Source organism: Eumetopias jubatus, unplaced genomic scaffold (assembly GCF_037043125.1).
Source record: "Eumetopias jubatus isolate StellerSeaLion01/CBP00866 unplaced genomic scaffold, mEumJub1_p1.0 scaffold_11, whole genome shotgun sequence".
Lineage (NCBI taxonomy): Eukaryota > Metazoa > Chordata > Mammalia > Carnivora > Otariidae > Eumetopias > Eumetopias jubatus.
The window spans coordinates 55,744,699-55,764,045 of NW_028274817.1; the positions used below are offsets into that span (position 1 = coordinate 55,744,699).

At 37.3% G+C, this 19,347-nt stretch overlaps 1 protein-coding gene across 1 annotated transcript in view; it reads right to left on the bottom strand.

The window, feature by feature from the left end:
• Nucleotides 1–19,347, bottom strand: part of DACH2 (dachshund family transcription factor 2) — a 902,406-nt gene that overhangs the window by 508,477 nt on the left and 374,582 nt on the right. The window lies entirely within an intron of this gene.

Genomic DNA, 19,347 nt, shown 5'->3' on the forward strand with positions numbered 1-19,347 from the left:
AACATTCCTCATTGGAATTTATTGGTAAAAAGCCAGCAATGAAATACACATGCAAAAGGTTACTTACTGCTTGTACTTCCCATGAGTTGGAGCTATCTAACAACTCAGCAACTATATTTTCCCTGAAGATAAATTAGTATGCTCTTTTAATTTGTCCTTTGTTACAACCTGAATGTGTATAGTCTAATCTTGGAGTGGCTTCCTCCACACTACAGGTGTTTCCCTTTTGCTAATTACACATTAACCGCAATTGTTGGTGCTCTAAAACTGGTAGTTAATCACCTCTAAGAGTACTACAGAAAATCTAAGTAAATTGTGTTCCAGATAAATTGCAATGAATCCAAGATGTTTCCATTCTCTGTTGAAACATTACACTGGAATTATGGTTTATTTTTCAAGATTTCTATTTTAAACAGATTTATTTTTACAATTTCATTCCTTGAAGGAGTGAGCTGGAGTGTGGGATATGAATAAAGGATGTTCCTAAAGGAAGTATGTCATATTATTTAGGACCTCAAGTCAAAATCAAAGTCATTGGGATTTTGCCCAAGTCTTGCTGCTTGTATTGTTGGGAAATTCCTTTTCTTTTGTTGTTGTTTTTCTCCTCCTGAAAGGCACTGATAAATGTTAAGGTTTACATCCTCCTATAAATAAGTATCTGTAACTCAAAACAATACTTTGAATATATGGAGAGATAGTATCTATTACCAAAGCAATGAATATTGGGTTTAAAGGGAATACAGATAAAAACATGAAATCCAGGAGTCTTGACTGTATGTATGCCTATATATGTACATAAACTGAAAATAAGGACCTAAATGAGATAAAAAGATCCTGAATTAGGTCCCCAGTCTGTCATGTGCTCTGAAAGCAGAAATGTGCTTAAGCAAACATGTACTAGCTTGCAAGCATCAAATGTGTGTGTTACTTCCTAATTTCTCATTGAGGATCTCATGTTGGTAGCTTGAAATAGGCCACCAATAGGTGGAAATCAGCAAAAACTACAAATCAGGGCTCTACTCCCATGCTAACCTCCAGCCAGGTGTTAAACATTTACCAGCACACAACTATCCGAAAGGAAAGCATTGTGGTCATGTTTTCTAAATCAAACAATTTATTTGAACTTTCTGTTTTCGTTTTTTATATAATTGAAGATAAAACCACTATATCTGCAATGAAAAATCATGAAGACATTTTAAAGTACCTTAAGTATGGGAAACATATATAATGTACCAAAACATATGGAAAGCTGTTTTCCTCAACATTTGGTAGCCATGAAAATGAGCATAGAGGCAGGAAAGCATTACATCAGACTTGGAACTGCCATTATTATCTCTCCAATCTTGGGCAAATCACCTAAAGCCCTGGGCTCTATATTTGTAAGCTGAAGATGACAGTTGAAATGAATCCCATTCCTTATGTTTAATATTATAGGATCTTTGTGATAATAACATAGAACTTTCACTTGCCTCCATACAGATATAGTTCTCCTGTATTTTATGGGAGAAGATACCACTCAGGATGGCTTATGGTGAATTCAATAGCAACTCCCACCCATTTGGAGTCTTGATTTTTTTCTTTTGATCATCTTACATTATCAAGAATTCTTTTCTGTACATTAACTACCCATAAGAGTAAATGGAGTAAATGTTCAGCATACAGAACAAATTGCATTCTGAGCAACAATGTCCTTAATTTCAGTTAAGATTAGCTATTTCAAATTAAAATTATTTTTTTATAATCTGGGTAGGATATCTCAAAAGAAATAAGCTGTGGGGCACCTGGGTGGTTCAGTCAGTTAAGTGTCTGACTCTTGATTTCAGCTCAGGTCATGATCTCGGGGTCCTGGGATTAAACCCCGTGTTGGGCTCTGTGCTCAGCAGGGAGTCTGCTTGGGTTTCTCTCCCCGCCTTCCTCTGCCCCTCCCCCTACTCATGTGCCCTCTCTTTCGCCCCTCTATAAAAAATAAATCTATTTAAAAAAACAAAAAAAAAAAAAGAAAGAAGCTGCCTATGCATATCCTGATCGTTAATACAGTGTTACTAAATAAGATTTTTTATATGATGCAAACATTTAAAATGCTATTCAATTTTTCTTTTTTTATATTTATTTTTTATTATGTTCAATTAGCCAGTGTATAGTACATCATTAATTTTTAGGTAGCGTTCAATGATTCATTAGTTGCATATAACACCCAGTGCTCATCACCACACGTGTCCTCCTTAATACCCATAATCAGATTACCCCATTCCCCCACCTCCCTCCCTTCTGTAACCCTCAGTTTGGTTCCTGGAGTTCAGTGCCTCTCGTGGTTTTCTCCCTCTGATTTCTTCCCACTAAGATTTCCTTCCCTTCCCCTGTGGTCCTCCACACTATCCCTTATGTTCCATATATCAGTGAAACCATATGACAATTGTCTTTCTCTGCTTGACTTATTTCACATAGTATAACCCCCTCTACTTCCATCCATGTCAATGCAAATGGTGAGTATTCACCTTTCTGATGGCTGAATAATATTCCATTGTATATATGGACCACATCTTCTTTATCCATTCATCTGTTGAAGGGCATCTCAGCTCCTTCTACAGTTTGGCTATCATGGACATTGCTGCTGTGAACATTGGGGTGCATGTGCCCCTTCTTTTCCCTATATCTGTATCTTTGGGGTAAATACCTAGTAGTGCAATTTCTAGGTTGTATAGTAGCTCTTTTTTTAACATTCTCAGGAACCTCCATACTGTTTTCCAGAGTGGCTGTACCAGCTTGTATTCCCACCAACAGTGTAAGGGGATTCCCCTTTCTCCACATCCTCTCCAACATTTGTTGTTTCCTGTTGTATTAATTTTTGCAATTCTAACTGGTATAAGGTGGTATCTCATTGTGGTTTTGATTTGGATTTCCCTGATGGCTAGTGATGTTGAACATTTTTTCATGTGTCTGTTAGCCATTTGTATGTCTTCTTTGCAGAAATGTCTGTTCATGTCTTCTGCCCTTTTTTGACTTGATTATTTGTTTTTTGGGTGTTGAGTTTGAGAAGTTCTTTATAGATCTTGGATATCAGCTTTTTATCTATAGTGTCATTTGCAAATATCTTCTTCCGTTCTGAGGGTTGCCTCTTTGTTTTGTTGACTGTTTCCTTTGCTGAGCAGAAGCTTTTTATCTTGATGAAGTCCCAGATGTTCATTTGTGCTTTTATTTCCCTTGCCTTAGAGACATGTCTTGAAAGAGGTCATTGTGGCGAGTGTTGAAGAGATAACTGCCTATGTTCTCTTCTAGGATTTTGATGGATTCATGTCTCACTTTGAGGTCTTTCATCCATTTTGAGTCTATTTTTGTGTATGGTGTAAGAAAATGGTCCAGTTTCACTCTTCATGTCACTGTCCAATTTTTCCAGCACCATTTATTGAAGAGACTGTCTTTTTCTCCATTGGATATTCTTTCTTATTTTGTCGAAGATTAGTTGAACATACAGTTGAGGATCCATTCCTGGACTCTCTATTCGGCTCCACTGATCTATGTGTCTGTTTCTGTGCCAATACCATGCTGTCCTGATGATTACAGCTTTGTAATAGAGATTGAAGTCAGGCATTGTGATACCCCCAGCTTTGGTTTTCTTTTTCAACAATCCCGTGGTGATTCAGGGTCTTTTCTGGTTCCATACAAATTTTAGGATTGTTTGTTCCAGCTCTGTGAAAATGTTGATGGTATTTTGATAGGGATTTCATTGAAAGTGTAGATTGCTCTGGGCAGCATAGACATTTTCACAGTGTTTACTCTTCCAAACCATGAGCGTGGAATGTTTTTCTGTCTCTTTGTGTCTTCCTCAATTTCTTTCATAAGTGTTCTGTAGTTTCTAAAGTATAGCTCCTTTACCTCTTTGGTTAGGTTTATTCCTAGGTATCTTATGGTTTTTGGTGCTATTGTAAGTGGAATTGATTCCTTAATTTCTCTTTCTTCAGTCACATCCAAAAGAAAAAGGGAAAGGACCCAAATCAATAAAATCATAAATGAAAGGGAAGAGATCATGACTAACACCAAGGAAATAGAAACAATTTTTAAAAATTATTACCAGCAGCTATATGCCAACAAATTAAGCAAACTGAAAGAAATGGAAGCCTTCCTAGAAACTTATAAACTACCAAGACTGAAACAGGAAGAAATAGATAATCTGAACAGACCAATAACCAAAAAGGAAATTGAAGCAGTAATCCAAAAACAAGAGTCCAGGGTCAGATGGCTTCCCAGAGGAATTCTACCAAACATTTAAAGAAGAAATTATACTTATTCTACTGAAGCTGTTCCAAAAAATACAAACAGAAGGAAAACATTCAAACTCATTTTATGAGGCCAGCGTTACACTGATCCCAAAAACAAAGACTCCATCAAAAAGAAGACTTACAGATCAATATCCCTGATGAACAAGGATGCCAAAATACTCAACAAGATCCTAGCCAATAGGATTCAACAGTACATTAAAAGGACTATTCACCATGACCAGGCGGGATTTATTCCTGGGATGCAAGGGTGGTTCAACATTCGCAAATCAATCAACGTCATACATCACATTAACAAAAGAAGAGACAAGAACCATATGATCCTCTCAATTGATGCAGAAAAAGCATTTGACAAAACACAGCGTCATTTCTGACTAAAACTCTTCAAAATATAGGGATAGAAGGAACATACTTCAATATCGTAAAAGCCATCTATGAAAAGCCCACAGCGAATATCATTCTCAATGGGGAAAACCAGAGCTTTTCCCCTAAGGTCAGGAACATGACAACGATGCCCACTCTCACTACTTTTATTCAACATAGTACTAAAAGTTTTAGCCTCAGCAATCACACAACAACAACAACAACAAAAATACAAAGCATTCAAATTGGCAAAGAAGTCAAACTCTCTCTCTTTGCAGATGATACGATACTATGTGGAAAACCCAAAACACCACACCCCCAAATTACTAGAACTCATACACCAATTCAGCAATGTGGCAGGATACAAAATCAATGCATGGAAATCAGTTGCATTTCTATATGCTATTCAATTTTTAAAGCTGATTATGTATCACCAAAGAAATACAAGGAAAGTTATCAGCCTCTAGAACCAGAAACAAATATTTATAAGCAATATATAAATCAGAACTGTCTGCATTTGGAGTGACAAAAGCAAGAATTAAAATTTTTAAAGATTTTATTTACTTGACAGAGAGAGAGAAAGCACAAGTATGCAGAGCAGCAGGCAGAGGGACAGGGAGAAGCAGACTCCCCGCTTAACAGGGAGCCTGATTAGGAGCTCAATCCCAGGACTCTGGGATCATGACCTGAGGAGAAGGCAGATGCTCAATTGACTGAACCACCCAGGTGCCCCCAAAATTAGTTGATCTAAATATTTCAGAATCTGAGATCATACACTTGAGAGAAATGTTATTTGACACAGGCAAAAATTAAACATTCAAATAATAAAGAGAAAATATTCATACATGAATAAAATGGTTTAGGCCATCTTTATAATTTGCTATAACTCATGAAAATTTATGACAATTCATAACTATAAAATAGGTGTGATTCTTAAATTAAAAAAAAAAAAAACAAAGGAAGGAGGAAGGAGCAAGATGGGGGAGGAATAGACCTAAATTTCATCTGGTCCCAGAAATTCGGTTAGATAGGTATTAAACCATTCTGAACACCTACAAATGCAACAGGAGATCGAAGAAAAGAATATCAGCCTCTCTATGAACTAAAAAGCGACCACCTGCGGAGAAGTGAATTGGAGGGGAAAATACGGGAAGATAGACCACCGGGGGAGGGAGCCTCTGTCAGCTGGCTACTGGCAAGTGATAGAGCAGCGGAGTACAAAATCGGAACTTTTAAGAAGTCAGCTCCACTGAGGGACGTCACTCCAATGGCGAAGGGGGGGGTGTAACTGTCGCTGGGAGAGTGTGGTCTCAGGACCCTCAGGGTCACAGAAAGACTGGGGGTGTCTGAGTGTGGCAGAGCTCCCAGGAATCGGAGCAGAGAAGCTGGCTGCAAAGATGGAGCCGAGGAGTGGACCCTCAGCTTGGGGTTGCCATAAACCATGATCCAGGGCAGAGTGGGGAAACTCCCCTTCCTCCCCTGGGAAGAGCTGCACAGGAGGCTGCCACAGGAATCTGCTGGGTTTGGAGACTCCAAACAGGGTCATGAGACAGAGATAGAAACGTTCAGTCACAGGACGGGTGAGCATGGAGTGCGGCCGGAGTGCAGCCGGAGACCAGGGAGACAGGAGTGATTGATTGCTTTTCTCGGGGGGCTCACTGAGGAGTGGGGCCCCAAGTTCTCAGATACTCGAGGGCACAGATTGGGAGGCTGCTATTTTCATTCTCATCCTCCAAAGCTGTACAGAAAGCTTTTAGGGAACAAAAGCTACAGAGAGCAAGCCCAAGCAGATTACTTAACTGGCCCCTGACAAGGACCATGCAATTCTGCCTCAGGCAAGGACATTTGAGAATCCCTGCAACAGGCCCCACCCCAAGAAGATCAGCAAGAAGAGCCAGCCAAGACCAAGTTTACCAATCAAGGAGAAGGGCAAAACTCCAGCACTAGGGGAATACAGCACATAGAATTCATGGATTTTTTTCCCCATGACTCTTTAGTCTTTCAAAGTTATTTTTTTTTAATTTGTTTTTTCTTTTTCTATTTTTTTTTGAATTTTTCTTTTTCCCTTTTTCAACCACCATCTTATCAATTCCTTTTTTAAAATCATTTTTAATTTTCATTGTTAGAGTCATATTCTATCCCTTCATTGTAGTTAACCTTATTTTTTTGTATATATAGGTTTTTCTCTCTTTAAAATTTTGGGATATAAATTCTTCTAACAGACCAAAATATACCCTAAATTTCTGGTGTATGGCTTTGTTCTAGTCTCCTGCCTGATCATATTCTCTACCCCACCGCTTTTTAAAAAATTTTTCTTCTTTCCTTTTGCAAGAAACTTCTTACCTTATCAATTCCTTTTATAAAATCTTTTATATTTCCATATTTACAGTCATATTCGATCCTTTCATAGTATTTACCCATATTTTTGTACATATATAAGTTTTCCTTTCTTTAAAATTTTGGGAGGCAGTTTCTTCTAAAAGACCAAAATATTCACAAGTTCTAGGATGTGGTACTGATCTATTCACCAACCTGATCATATTCTTTTTTTTCTTTCCATTTCTTCCCCACGACCCCCCGCCCACGGTATCAGGTCTCTACTGATTTGTTTAGTGTACATTTTTCTGGAGATGTTGTTATCCTGTTAGCATTTGGTTCTCTCATTCATCTATTCACCCCAGCATATAATAGTAAAACTCGCAAATCTTAGAACCAAAGAAACCATCTTTTTTTTTAAAGATTTCATTAATTTATTTGAGAGAGAGAATGAGAGACAGAGAGCATGAGAGGGAGGAGGGCAAGAAGGAGAAGCAGACTCTCTGCCGAGCGGGGAGCCCAATGTGGGACTTGATCCCGGGACTCCAGGATCATGACCTGAGCCGAAGGCAGTTGCTTAACCAACTGAGCCACCCAGGCGCCCCCCCAAAGAAAACATCTTAAAGGAAGTTAGGGGGAAGAGATTACTTACATACAGAAGGAGGAACATCAGAATAATATCAGACCTATCCACAGAGACCTGGCAAGCCAGAAAAGGCTGGCAAGACATATTCAGGGTACTAGACAAGAAGAATATGCAGCCAAGAATACTTTATCTGGCAAGGCTGTCATTTAGAATGGATGCAGAGATGCAGAGCTTCCACAACTGGCAGAAAATGAAAGAATATGTGACCCCTAAGCCAGCCCTGCAAGAAATATTAAGGGAGGTTCTATAAAAGGAGAAAGACCCCAAGAGTGATATAAAACAGAAATTTATAGGAACAATCTATAAAATCAAGGTCTTCACAGGCAACATGAACAATAAATTCATATATTTCAATAATCACTCTCAACGTGAACTGCCTAAATGCGCCCATAAAATGGCACAGGATGGCAACCTGGATAAAAAGACAGGACCCATCCATATGCTGTCTACAAGAGACTCGTTTTGAAACTAAAGATACATCCAGACTGAAAGTGAAGGGATGGAGATCCATCTTCCATGACAGTGGACCTCAAAAGAAAGCTGGGATACCAATTCTTATATCACACAAATTAGATTTTAAACTAAAGACTGTAGTTAGAGACACAGACCACACTATATCATTCTTAAAGTGTCTATCCAAAAAGAAGATCTAACAATTGTAAATATCTATGCCCCCAACATGGGAGCAGCCATCTACATTAGCCAACTGTTACCAAAATAAAGACTCACATTGATAACAATACGTTGATTGTAGGAGACCTCATTACTCCACTCTCAGCAATGCACAGATTATCTAAGCAGAAAATCAACAAAGAAACAAGAGCTTTGAATTATACAATGGACCAGATGGACCTCAAAAATATATATAGAACATTCCACCCTAAAACAACAGAACACTCATTCTTCTCAAGGACACACAGAAATTTCACCAGAATAGACCACACACTGGGTCACAAATCAAGTCTCCACTGATACCAAAAGATTGAGATTATTCACTGCATATTCTCAGACCATAATGCTTTAAAACTGGAACTCAATCACAGGAAAAAATTTGGAGGATATTCAAACACTTGGAAGCTAAAGACCACACTGCTCAAGAATGTTTGGGTCAACCAGGAAATCAAAGAAGAACTGAAACAATTCATGGAAATCAATGAGAATAAAAACACTTGGTCGAAAACCTATGGGATACTGCAAAGGCAGGCCTAAGAGGGAAATACATAGCCATCAAACCTCACTGAAAAAATAGAAAAAGCACAGAATCACCAACTAACTATACACCTCAAAGAACCAGAGAAAAAGCAACAAGTGATGCTTAAGCCATGAATTAGAAGAGAAATAATTAAGATTAGAGCAAAGATCAATGAATTAGAAACCAGAAACACAGTAAATCAGATCAACGAAACTAGAAGCTGGTTCTTTGAAAGAATTAATAAGATCAAAAAGCCACTGGCCAGACTTATCCAAAGAAAAGAGAAAGAACCAAAATTAATAAAATTATGAATGAAAGGGAAGAGATCATGATTAACACCAAGGAAATAGAAACAACTATTAGAAATTATTATTAACAACTATACACTAATAAACTGAGCAATCTGGATGAAATGGATGCCTTCCAGGAAACCTATAGGCTGCCAAGACTGAAACAGGAAGGAATTGACAACTTGAATAGGGCAATACCCAGTAATGAGATTGAAGCAGTGATCAAAACCCTCCCAAAAAACAAGAGTCCAGGGTCTGATGGATTCCCTGGGGAATTCTACCAAACATTCAAAGAAGAAATAATACCTATTCTCCTGAAGCTGTTCCAAAATATAGAAAGAGAAGGAAAGCATCCAGACTCATTCTATGGTGCCAGAATTACCTTAATCCTCAAAGCAGGCAAAGACCCCATTAAAAAGGAGAGTTTCAGACCAATATCCCTGATGAATATGGATTCCAAAATCTTCAACAAAATCCTAGCTAATAGGATCCAACAATACATTAAAAGTATCGTCCACTATGACCAAGTGAGATTAATCCCTGGAATGCAAGGGTGGTTCACATTTGCAAATCAATCAATGTGATAGAACACACTAATAAGAGGAGAGAGAAGAACCATATGGTACTCTCAATTGATGCAGAAAAAGGATTTGACAAAATACAGCATCCTTACCTGATTAAAACTCTTCAGAGTATAGGGATAGAGGGAACATTCCTCAAGTTCATAAAATCCATCTATGAAAAACCCACAGCGAATATCATCTTCAATGGGGGAAACGTTGAGAGCCTTCCCCTTAAGATCAGGAACACGTCAAGGATGCTCACTCTTGCCACTATTGTTCCATATATTAATAGAAGTCCTAGCAACAGCAATCGGACAACAAAAACAAATAAAATGTATTCAGATTGGCAAAGAAGAAATCAAATTCTCTCTTTTCACAGATGACATGATACTTTATGTGGAAAACCCAAAAAACTCCACTGCCAAATTACTAGAACTCATACAGCAATTCAGTAATGTGGCAGGATACAAAATCAATGCACAGAAAACAGTTGCTTTCTTATAAACTAACAATGCAACTGTAGAAAGAGAAATTAGAGAAATGATTTCATTTACAATGGCACCAAATACCATAAGATATCTCGAAATAAACCTAACCAAAGAGGTAAAGGATCTATACTCTAGGAACTACAGAACACTCATGAAGGAAATTGAAGAACACACAAAAAGATGGAAAAACATTCTATGCTCATAGATCAGAAGAATAAACATAAAATGTCTATGCTACCCAGAGCAATCTATAGTTTCATTGCTATCCGGATTAAAATTGCAATGATATTTTTCAAAGTGGTGGAACAAACAATCCTAAAATTTGTATGGAATCAGAAAAGATCCCAAATTGCCAAGGAAATGTTGAAAAACAAAAACAAAGTTGGGGGCATCACGTTGCCTGATTTCAAGCTATATTACAAAGTAATGATCACCAAGACAGCATGGTAATGGCACAAAAACTGATATATAGAACAATGGAACAGAATAAAGAGCTCAGATATGGACCCTCAACTCTATGGTCATATAATCTTCGACAAAGCAGGAAAAATATGTAATGGTAAAAAGACAGTCTCTTCAATAAATAGTACTGGGAAAATTGGACAGCCAAAGGCAGAAGAATGAAACTCGACTATTCTCTAACACCATACACAAAGATAAACTCAAATTGGATGAAAGACCTCAATGTGAGACACAATTCCATCAAAATCCTAGAGAAAAACATAGGCAATAACCTCTTTGACATCGGCCACAGCAACTTCATTCAAGTATATCTCCAAAAGCTAGTGAAACAAAAGGAAAAATGAACTTTTGGGACTTCATCAAGTTAAAAAGCTTCTGCACAGAAAAGGAAACAGTCAACAAAACAAAGAGGCAACCCTCAGAATGGGAGAAGATATTTGGAAATGACATTAGAGATAAAAGGCTGATTTCCAAGATTTATAAAGAACTTCTCAAACTCAACACCCAAAAAACAAATAATCAAGTGAAAAAATGGGCAGAAGATATGAATAGACAATTCTCTGAAGAAGACATACAAATGGCTACCAGACTCATGAAAAAATGTTCATCATCATTAGCCATCAGGGAAATTCAAATCAAAACCACATTGAGATACCACCTTATACCAGTTAGAATGGAAAAATTGACAGGGTAAAAAATAACAAATGTTGGAACGATTGTGGAGCAAGGGGAACCCTCTTACAATGTTGGTGGGAATGCAAGTTGGTACAACCACTTTGGAAAACAGTCTGGAGGTGCCCCCCCAAAAATATATATATACATACATATATATATATATATATATATATATAGAGAGAGAGAGAGAGAGAGAGAGCTACCCTATGACTCAACAATTGCACTACTGGGATTTACCCCAAAGACACAGATGTAGTGAAAAGAAGGGCCATATGCACCCCAATATTCATAGCAGCAATATCTGCCATAGCCTAAGTGTGGAAAGAGACGAGATGCCCTTCAACAGATGAATGGATAAAGATGTGGTCGATATATACAATGGAATATTAACCATCAGAATGGATGAATACCCAAATTTACAGCAACATGGATGGGACTGGAGGAGATTATGCTAAGAGATATAAGTCAAGAGGAGAAAGTCAATTACCATATGGTTTCACTTATTTGTGGAACATAAGGAATAGCATGGAGGACATTGGGAGAAGGAAGGACAAAGGAATGGGGGGAAATCAGGAGAGTTGAAACATGAGAGACTATGCTCTTTCAGAAACAATCGGAGGGTTTTAGAGCAGAGGGGGTAGGGGGATTGTTTAGCACAGTGATGGGTATTAAGGAGGGCAAGTACTACACGGAGCACTGGGTGTGATACGAAAACAATGAATCAAGGATCACCACATCAAAAACTAATTATGTATTGTATCGTGTCTAACATAACATAATAATCTAAAATTTAAAAAAATGAGGGGCAATCGATAGTTTAGGCTCTAACTGCTTGGATAAATAAGGCAGAAGAGAGAATTGGTGATATAGAAGACCAAATGATGAGGAATAAAGAAGCTGAGAAAAAGAGAGATAAACTACTGGATCTCGAGGGCAGAATTCGAGAGATAAGTGATGGCATAAGGCAAAACAATATTAGAATAATTGGGATCCCAGAAGAAGAATAAAGAGGGGGAGACAGGAGGCATATTGGAGGAAATTATAGCAGAGTACTTCCCTAATTTGGGGAAGGAAACAGGCATCAAAATCCAGGAGGCACAGAGAACTCCCTTCAAAATCAATAAAAGAGGTCAACACCCCAATATCTAATAGTAAAACTTACAAGTCTCATAAACATGAGAAAATCCTGAAAGCAACTCGGGACAAAAGGTCTGTAACCTAAAACAATAGAAACATTAGGTTGACAGCAGACCTATCCACAGAGACCTGGCAGGCCAGAAAGGACTGGCATGATATCTTCAAAGCACTAAATGAGAAAAATAGGGAGAAAAGAATACTATACCCCACTAGGATCTCATTGAAAATAGAAAGAGAGATAAAAAGCTTCTGGGACAAAAAATAATTAAAAGAATTTGCAAAACCAAACCAGCCATACAAGAAATATTGCAAGGCCTCCTCTAAGCAGTGAGAGAGCCTAAAAATTACAGACCAGAAAGGAATAGAGACAATACACAGTAATAGTCACCTTACAAGTGACTATTACCTTACAAGCAATACAATGGCATCAAATTCATATCTTTCAATAGTTACCCTGAATGTAAATGGGCTAAATGCCCCAAACAATAGACACAGGTTATCAGATTGGATAAAAAAAAAAAGCCCCATTGATATGCTGCCTCCAAGAGACTCATTTTACACCCAAAGATACTTCCAGATTGAAAGTGAGGGGTAGAAAAACATTTACCATGCTATTGGACACCAGAAGAAAGCTGGGGTGGCAATCCTTACACCAGAGAAATTAGATTTTAAACCAAAGACTATGGTAAGAGATGAGGAAGGACACAATATCCTACTTAAAGATTCTATCCATCAAGAAGGTCTAAAATTTCAAATATCTATTCCCCTAATATGGGAGCAGCCAATTATATAAGCTAATTAATAACAAAAGCAAAGAAACACATCGACAACAATACAATAATAGTGGGAGACTTTAACACCCCCCTCACCGAAATGGACAGATCATCTCAGCAAAAGATCAACAAGGAAAGAAAGGCTTAAATGACACACTGGACCAAATGGACTTCACAGATATATTCAGAAAGTCCATCAGAAAGCAACAGAATACACATTCTTCTCTAGTGTCCATGGAACATTCTCTAGAATGGATCACATCCTAGGTCACATGTCAGGTCTCAACCAGTACCAAAAGACTGGGATCATTCCCTTCATATTTTCAGACCACAATGCTTTGAAACTAGAACTCAATCACAAGAGGAAAGTTGGAAAGAACTCAAATACATGGAAGCTAAAGAGCATCCTACTAAAGAATGAATGGGTCAATAAGGAAATTAAAGAAGAATTTAAAAAAATCATGGAAACAAATGAAAATGAAAACACAACTGTTCAAAATCGTTGGGATGCAGCAAAGGCAGTCTTAAGAGGAAAGTATATAGCAATACAAGCCTTTCTCAAGAAACAAGAAATGTCTCACATGCACAACCTATCCCTACACCTAAAGGAGCTGGAGAAAGAACAGCAAATAAAGCCTAAACCCAGCAGAAGAGAAACAGTAAAGATCAGAGCAGAAATCAATGAAATAGAAACCAAAAGACGGTAGAAGAGATCAAAAAAACTAGGAGCTGATTCTGTGAAAGAATTAATAAGATTGATAAAACCCTGGCCAGACTTATCAAAAAGAAAAAAGAAACCAAATAAATAAAATCATGAATGAAAGAGGAGGGATCACAACCAACACCAAAACAAAACAAACAATTATAAGAACATACTATGAACAACTGTATGCCAGCAAATCTGGAATAAATGGATGCATTCCTAGAGAAGTATAAATACCAAAACTGAACCAGGAAGAAACAGAAAACCTGAACAGACCCATAACTACCAAGGAAATGGAAGCAGTAATCAAAAATCTCCCAAAAAACAAAAGCCCAAGGCCAGATAGCTTCCCAGGGGAATTCTACCAAACATTTAAAGAAGAATTAATACCTGTTCTTCTGAAACTGTTCCAAAAAAATAGAAAGGGAAGTAAAACTTCAAAACTCATTTTATGAGGCCAGCATTACCTTGATCCCAAAACCAGACAAAGATCCCATCATAAGGAAGAATTACAGACCAATATCCCAATAAACATGGATGAAAAGTTCTCACCAAAATACTAGCCAATAGGATCCAACAGTACATTAAAAGGATTATTCACCACGACCAAGTGGGATTAATTCCTGGGTTTCAAGGTTTGTTCACCATCTGCAAATCAATCAATGTGATAACAGTACATTAATTAAAGAAAGAACAAGAACCATCCGATCCTCTCAATAGATGCAGAAAAAGCATTTGACAAAGTGTAACATCCTTTCGATTGAAACTCTTCAAAATATAGGGATATAGGGAACATACTTCAATATAATAAAAGCCATCTATGAAAAACCCACAGCGAATATCATATGCAATGGGGAAAAACTGAGAGCTTTTCCTCTAAGTTCAGGAACACGGCAGGGATGTCCACTATCATCACTGATATTCAACATAGTACTAGAAGTCCTAGCCTCAGCAATCAGACAACAAAAAGCTATAAAAAGCATCCGAATTGGCAAAGAAGTGAAACTCTCACTCTTTGCAGATGATATGATACTTTATGTGGAAAACCCAAAAGACTCCACCCCACAACTGCTAGAACTCATACAGGAATTTAGTAAAGTGGCAGGATATAAAATCAATGCACAGAAATCAGTTGCATTTATATACATCAACAACAAGACAGAAAAAAAAGAGAAATTAAGGAGTCAATCCCATTTATAATTGCACCCAAAACCATTAGATAACTAGGAATAAATTTAACCAAAGAGGCAAAGAATCTGTACTCAGAAAACTATAAAATACTCATGAAAGAAATTGAGGAAGACACAAAGAAATGGAAAAACATTCCATGCTCATGGATTGGAAGAACAAATATTGTGAAAATATTTATGCTACCTAGAGCAATCTACACATTTAATGCAATCCCTATCAAAATACCATCCACTTTTTTCAAAGAAATGGAACAAATAAACCTAAAATTTGTATGGAACCAGAAAAGACCCCGAATAACCTGAGGAAGGTTGAAAAAGAAAAGCAAGCTGGTGGCATCACAATTTCGGACTTCAAGCTCTATTACAAAGCTGTAATCATTAAGACAGTATGGTACTGGCACAAAAACAGACACATAGATCAATGGAACAGAACAGAGAGCCCAGAAATAGACCCGCAACTCTGTGGTCAGCTAATCTTCGACAAAGCAGGAAAGAATGTCCAATGGAAAAAAGACAGTCTCTTCAATGAATGGTGTTGGGAAAATTGGGCAGCCACATGCAGAAGAATGAAACTGGACCATTTCCTTACACCACACACAAAAATAGACTCAAAATGGATGAAAGACCTAAATGTGAGACAGGAGTCCCTTAATATCCTTGAGGAGAACACAGGCAGCAAACTCTTTGACCTCAGGCACAGCAACATCTTCCTGGAAACATCATCAAAAGCAAGGGAAGCAAGGGCAAAAATGAACTATCGGGACTTCATCACGATAAAATCTTTTGCACAAGAAAGGAAACAGTCAACAAAACCAAAAGACAACTGACAGAATGGGAAATATTTGCAAATGACATATCAGATATAGGGCTAGTATCCAAAATCTATAAAGAACTTATCAAACTCAACACCCAAAAGACAAATGATCCAATCAAGAAATGGACAAAAGACATGAACAGACATTTCTGCAAAGACAACCAAATGCCCAACAGACACATGAAAAAGTGCTCAACATTGATCGGCATCAGGGAAATCCAAAGCAAAACCTCAGTGAGATACCACCTCACACCAGCCAGAATGGCTAAAATTTACAAGTCAGGAAACCACAGATGTTGGCGAGGATGAGGAGAAAGGGGAACCCTCCCACACTGTTGGTGGGAATGCAAACTGGTGTAGCCACTCTGGAAAACAATATGGAAGTTCCTCAAAAAGTTGGAAATAGAGCTACCTTATGACCCAGCAATTGCTCTACTGGGTATTTACCCCAAAGATACAAATGTAGTGATCCAAAGCAGCAGGTGCACCTCAATATTTTTAGCAGCAATGTCCACAATAGCTAAACTATGGAAAGAGCCAAGATATCCATCAACAGATGAATGCATAAAGAAGATGTGGTATATATACATACAATGGAATATTATGCGGCCATCAAAAAAGAAACCCAAAATCTTGCCATTTGCAATGACGTGTATGGAATTAGAGCATATTATGTTAAGCAAAATAAGTCACTCAGAGAAAGACAAGTATCATATTATCTCACTGATATGAAGACAGAGGATCATAGGGGAAGGGAGTAAAAAATGAAACAAGATGAAACCGAAGAGGGAGATAAACCCTAAGAGACTCTTAATCTCAGGAAACCAACTGAAGGTTGCTGGAGTGCAGGGGGGTGGGAAGGATGGGGGACTGTGTGATGGACATTGGTGAAGGTATGTGATATGGTGAGCGTTGTGAATTGTGTAAGACTGATTAATCACAGACCTGTACCTCTGAAACAAATAATGCATTATATGTCTAAAAACAAAAAAAGATAGTAGAAAGGGAAAAATGAAGGGGGGAATTGGAGAGGGAGACAAACCATGAGAGACTATGGACTCTGAGAAACAAACTGAGGATTTTATAGGGGAGGGTGGTGGGGGGATGGGTTAGCCTGGTGATGGGTATTAAGGAGGGCACATATTGCATGGAGCACTGGGTGTTATATGCAAACAATGAGTCATGAAACACTACATCAAAAACTAATGATGTAATGTATGGTGACTAACATAACATAATAAAATAAAATTTCAAAAAGAAAACAAAGTAAAAACATAGGGTTAAGATGACTGCTAAGTAACTGCCAGTTTCCCAGGCGGGATTAATTCTGAGGAATGTTTACAGCATGTTATATTCCCATGTTATAAAGTACAGATGATGTGGTGTGCAGAAATAAAAAGCATTTTGAAAACATGAACATGATAATACTATGTCTATACCATGTACTTAGGCATCTATGTTATTGTAAATCATCTACCTGTGATGCAAATATATTTTCAATGTCATTGTTCAGTCATATGTTAGAACTGTGGTCACTGGCTTTTGCTTGTTTAATAAAGATGGATGTAGGTATTAAAGAAATAGTTTATCATAGTTCTAACATTTTTAAGAATTCCATTCCTTTTATTTAAATTGTACTTTTATTATAATAGTTATAACTAAAATATAGAAGTCTATACATCAAAATATGCCTTATTTTATAATATTATGTAGTATACAACAGTGACAATAATCAAAAATCATTTCTAACACTGAAAACATATTTGCCAAGCACTGTTTGAATCTTTATACAAATTCACTTCATTTATCCCCAATTTTATGAGGTAGGTACTATTATTGCCCCATTTTCCAAAAAAGAAACATGAAGCAAAGATGGGTTAAATATCTTACATGAGGTCACACAGCTTGAATTCTATTTGCCTATGTAAGTCTAGAGCTGTGCAGCGAAGTAAGGTAACCCCCAGCCTCACGTGGCTGTTGAGCACTTGAAATGTGGTGAGTCCAAACTGAGATATTGGGTAAATAAAATACACACTGGATTTTGAAAATTTGATACAAAAATAATACTGCCAATATATCATTAATATTTTATGTTATATATTGCAATATTACTTTGGATATATTGGGGTCAATAAAACATATTACTAAAATTATTTCACCTACTTCTTTTTCTTTTTAAAAGTTGCCACTGGAAAACTTAAAATTAGGTACACTTGGGTGGCTCAGTGAGCTTCAGACCTTGGATTTGGTTGGGGTCATGATCTCGGTGGTCATGGGATCCGGCCCTGCATCAGGCTCCATGCTCAGTGTGGAGTCCCTCTCTTTCTCCCCACTTGTGCATGCACACACTCTCTCTCTCGCTCGCTTGCTCACTCTCACTCTAAAATAAAATATTTAAAAAAAAAGAAAACCGAAAATTACACATGGGGGTCACATTTGTGGCTCACATATTTCCATTGGACTATACTGGTCTAGAATATATATTCTTACATCTGTAAATATTGGTGTATCAAATGATGCTCTTGTTTTCTAAATCTCATTTCACTGACATAAAATGAAAGAAGAGTTACCAAAAAAGATGAGATAAAATGAATAGAGATAAAGGTATCACTGATGAGTCAGATGTAGAAAAGAAATATGCATAATGGTTTATACCAGAAAAAAAGATACAATTAAACATACTGATTAGAAGATATCAAGTTAGGTGCCAGTCACAGCACTATTACAACACTTTCTACATTCCACTCATCTTCATTGTGACATTTCTTATATCCTAGTCTGATGTTCTCAAGTAGCTCTCCAATTTAAAATTTATTTAATGTTTTATTTTCTTAACTGCCTGCATCTTTATACTTACTTACATATATCACTAATGCTTTAAAAAAGTGTTGGGCTTTTAGTAGGCATTCATTAACTATTTGCGAGTTGATCCAGAGAGGAAAACATCTACTTTAAGAGCAATCACAAACAAACAAATAAAAAAAATTCTACTCCCTGATACCTTTCCTTATTTGCTAAAGCCTTTTTTCATGTATTCAAAATGTCACAGCAATGTCTTCCTGTAATGTTGTTATACTATGTGCTCACTTGCACCCATATGGGTTTCACTGCCATTCAGAACTGTGCATGGTCAGGCTAGAGCAGGGCCAGCACTCTCTCTGTTTAAGTCACACTAATGGACTTAAAGTATCTTATATCTTTCTAAGTCAAATGACACAAAATAGACCTCCAAGAATTATAACCAGAGTTTGACTTTGGGGCCTTGCTTTAGACAGATCATTTGTCAAGGCAAGATGGCTTCTATCTTACTCTCACTCTAAAGTCCAAGTGAAAAGGTCTCTAGGAACTGATGAAATTGTCCAGCTTATACTCTTCACCTATCTTTTGTATTAATATTATAAAGGCTGTTATTCGCTGTAATTGTGTGATAAAGAAACACAGAAGTTTTAAATTCTTTTAAT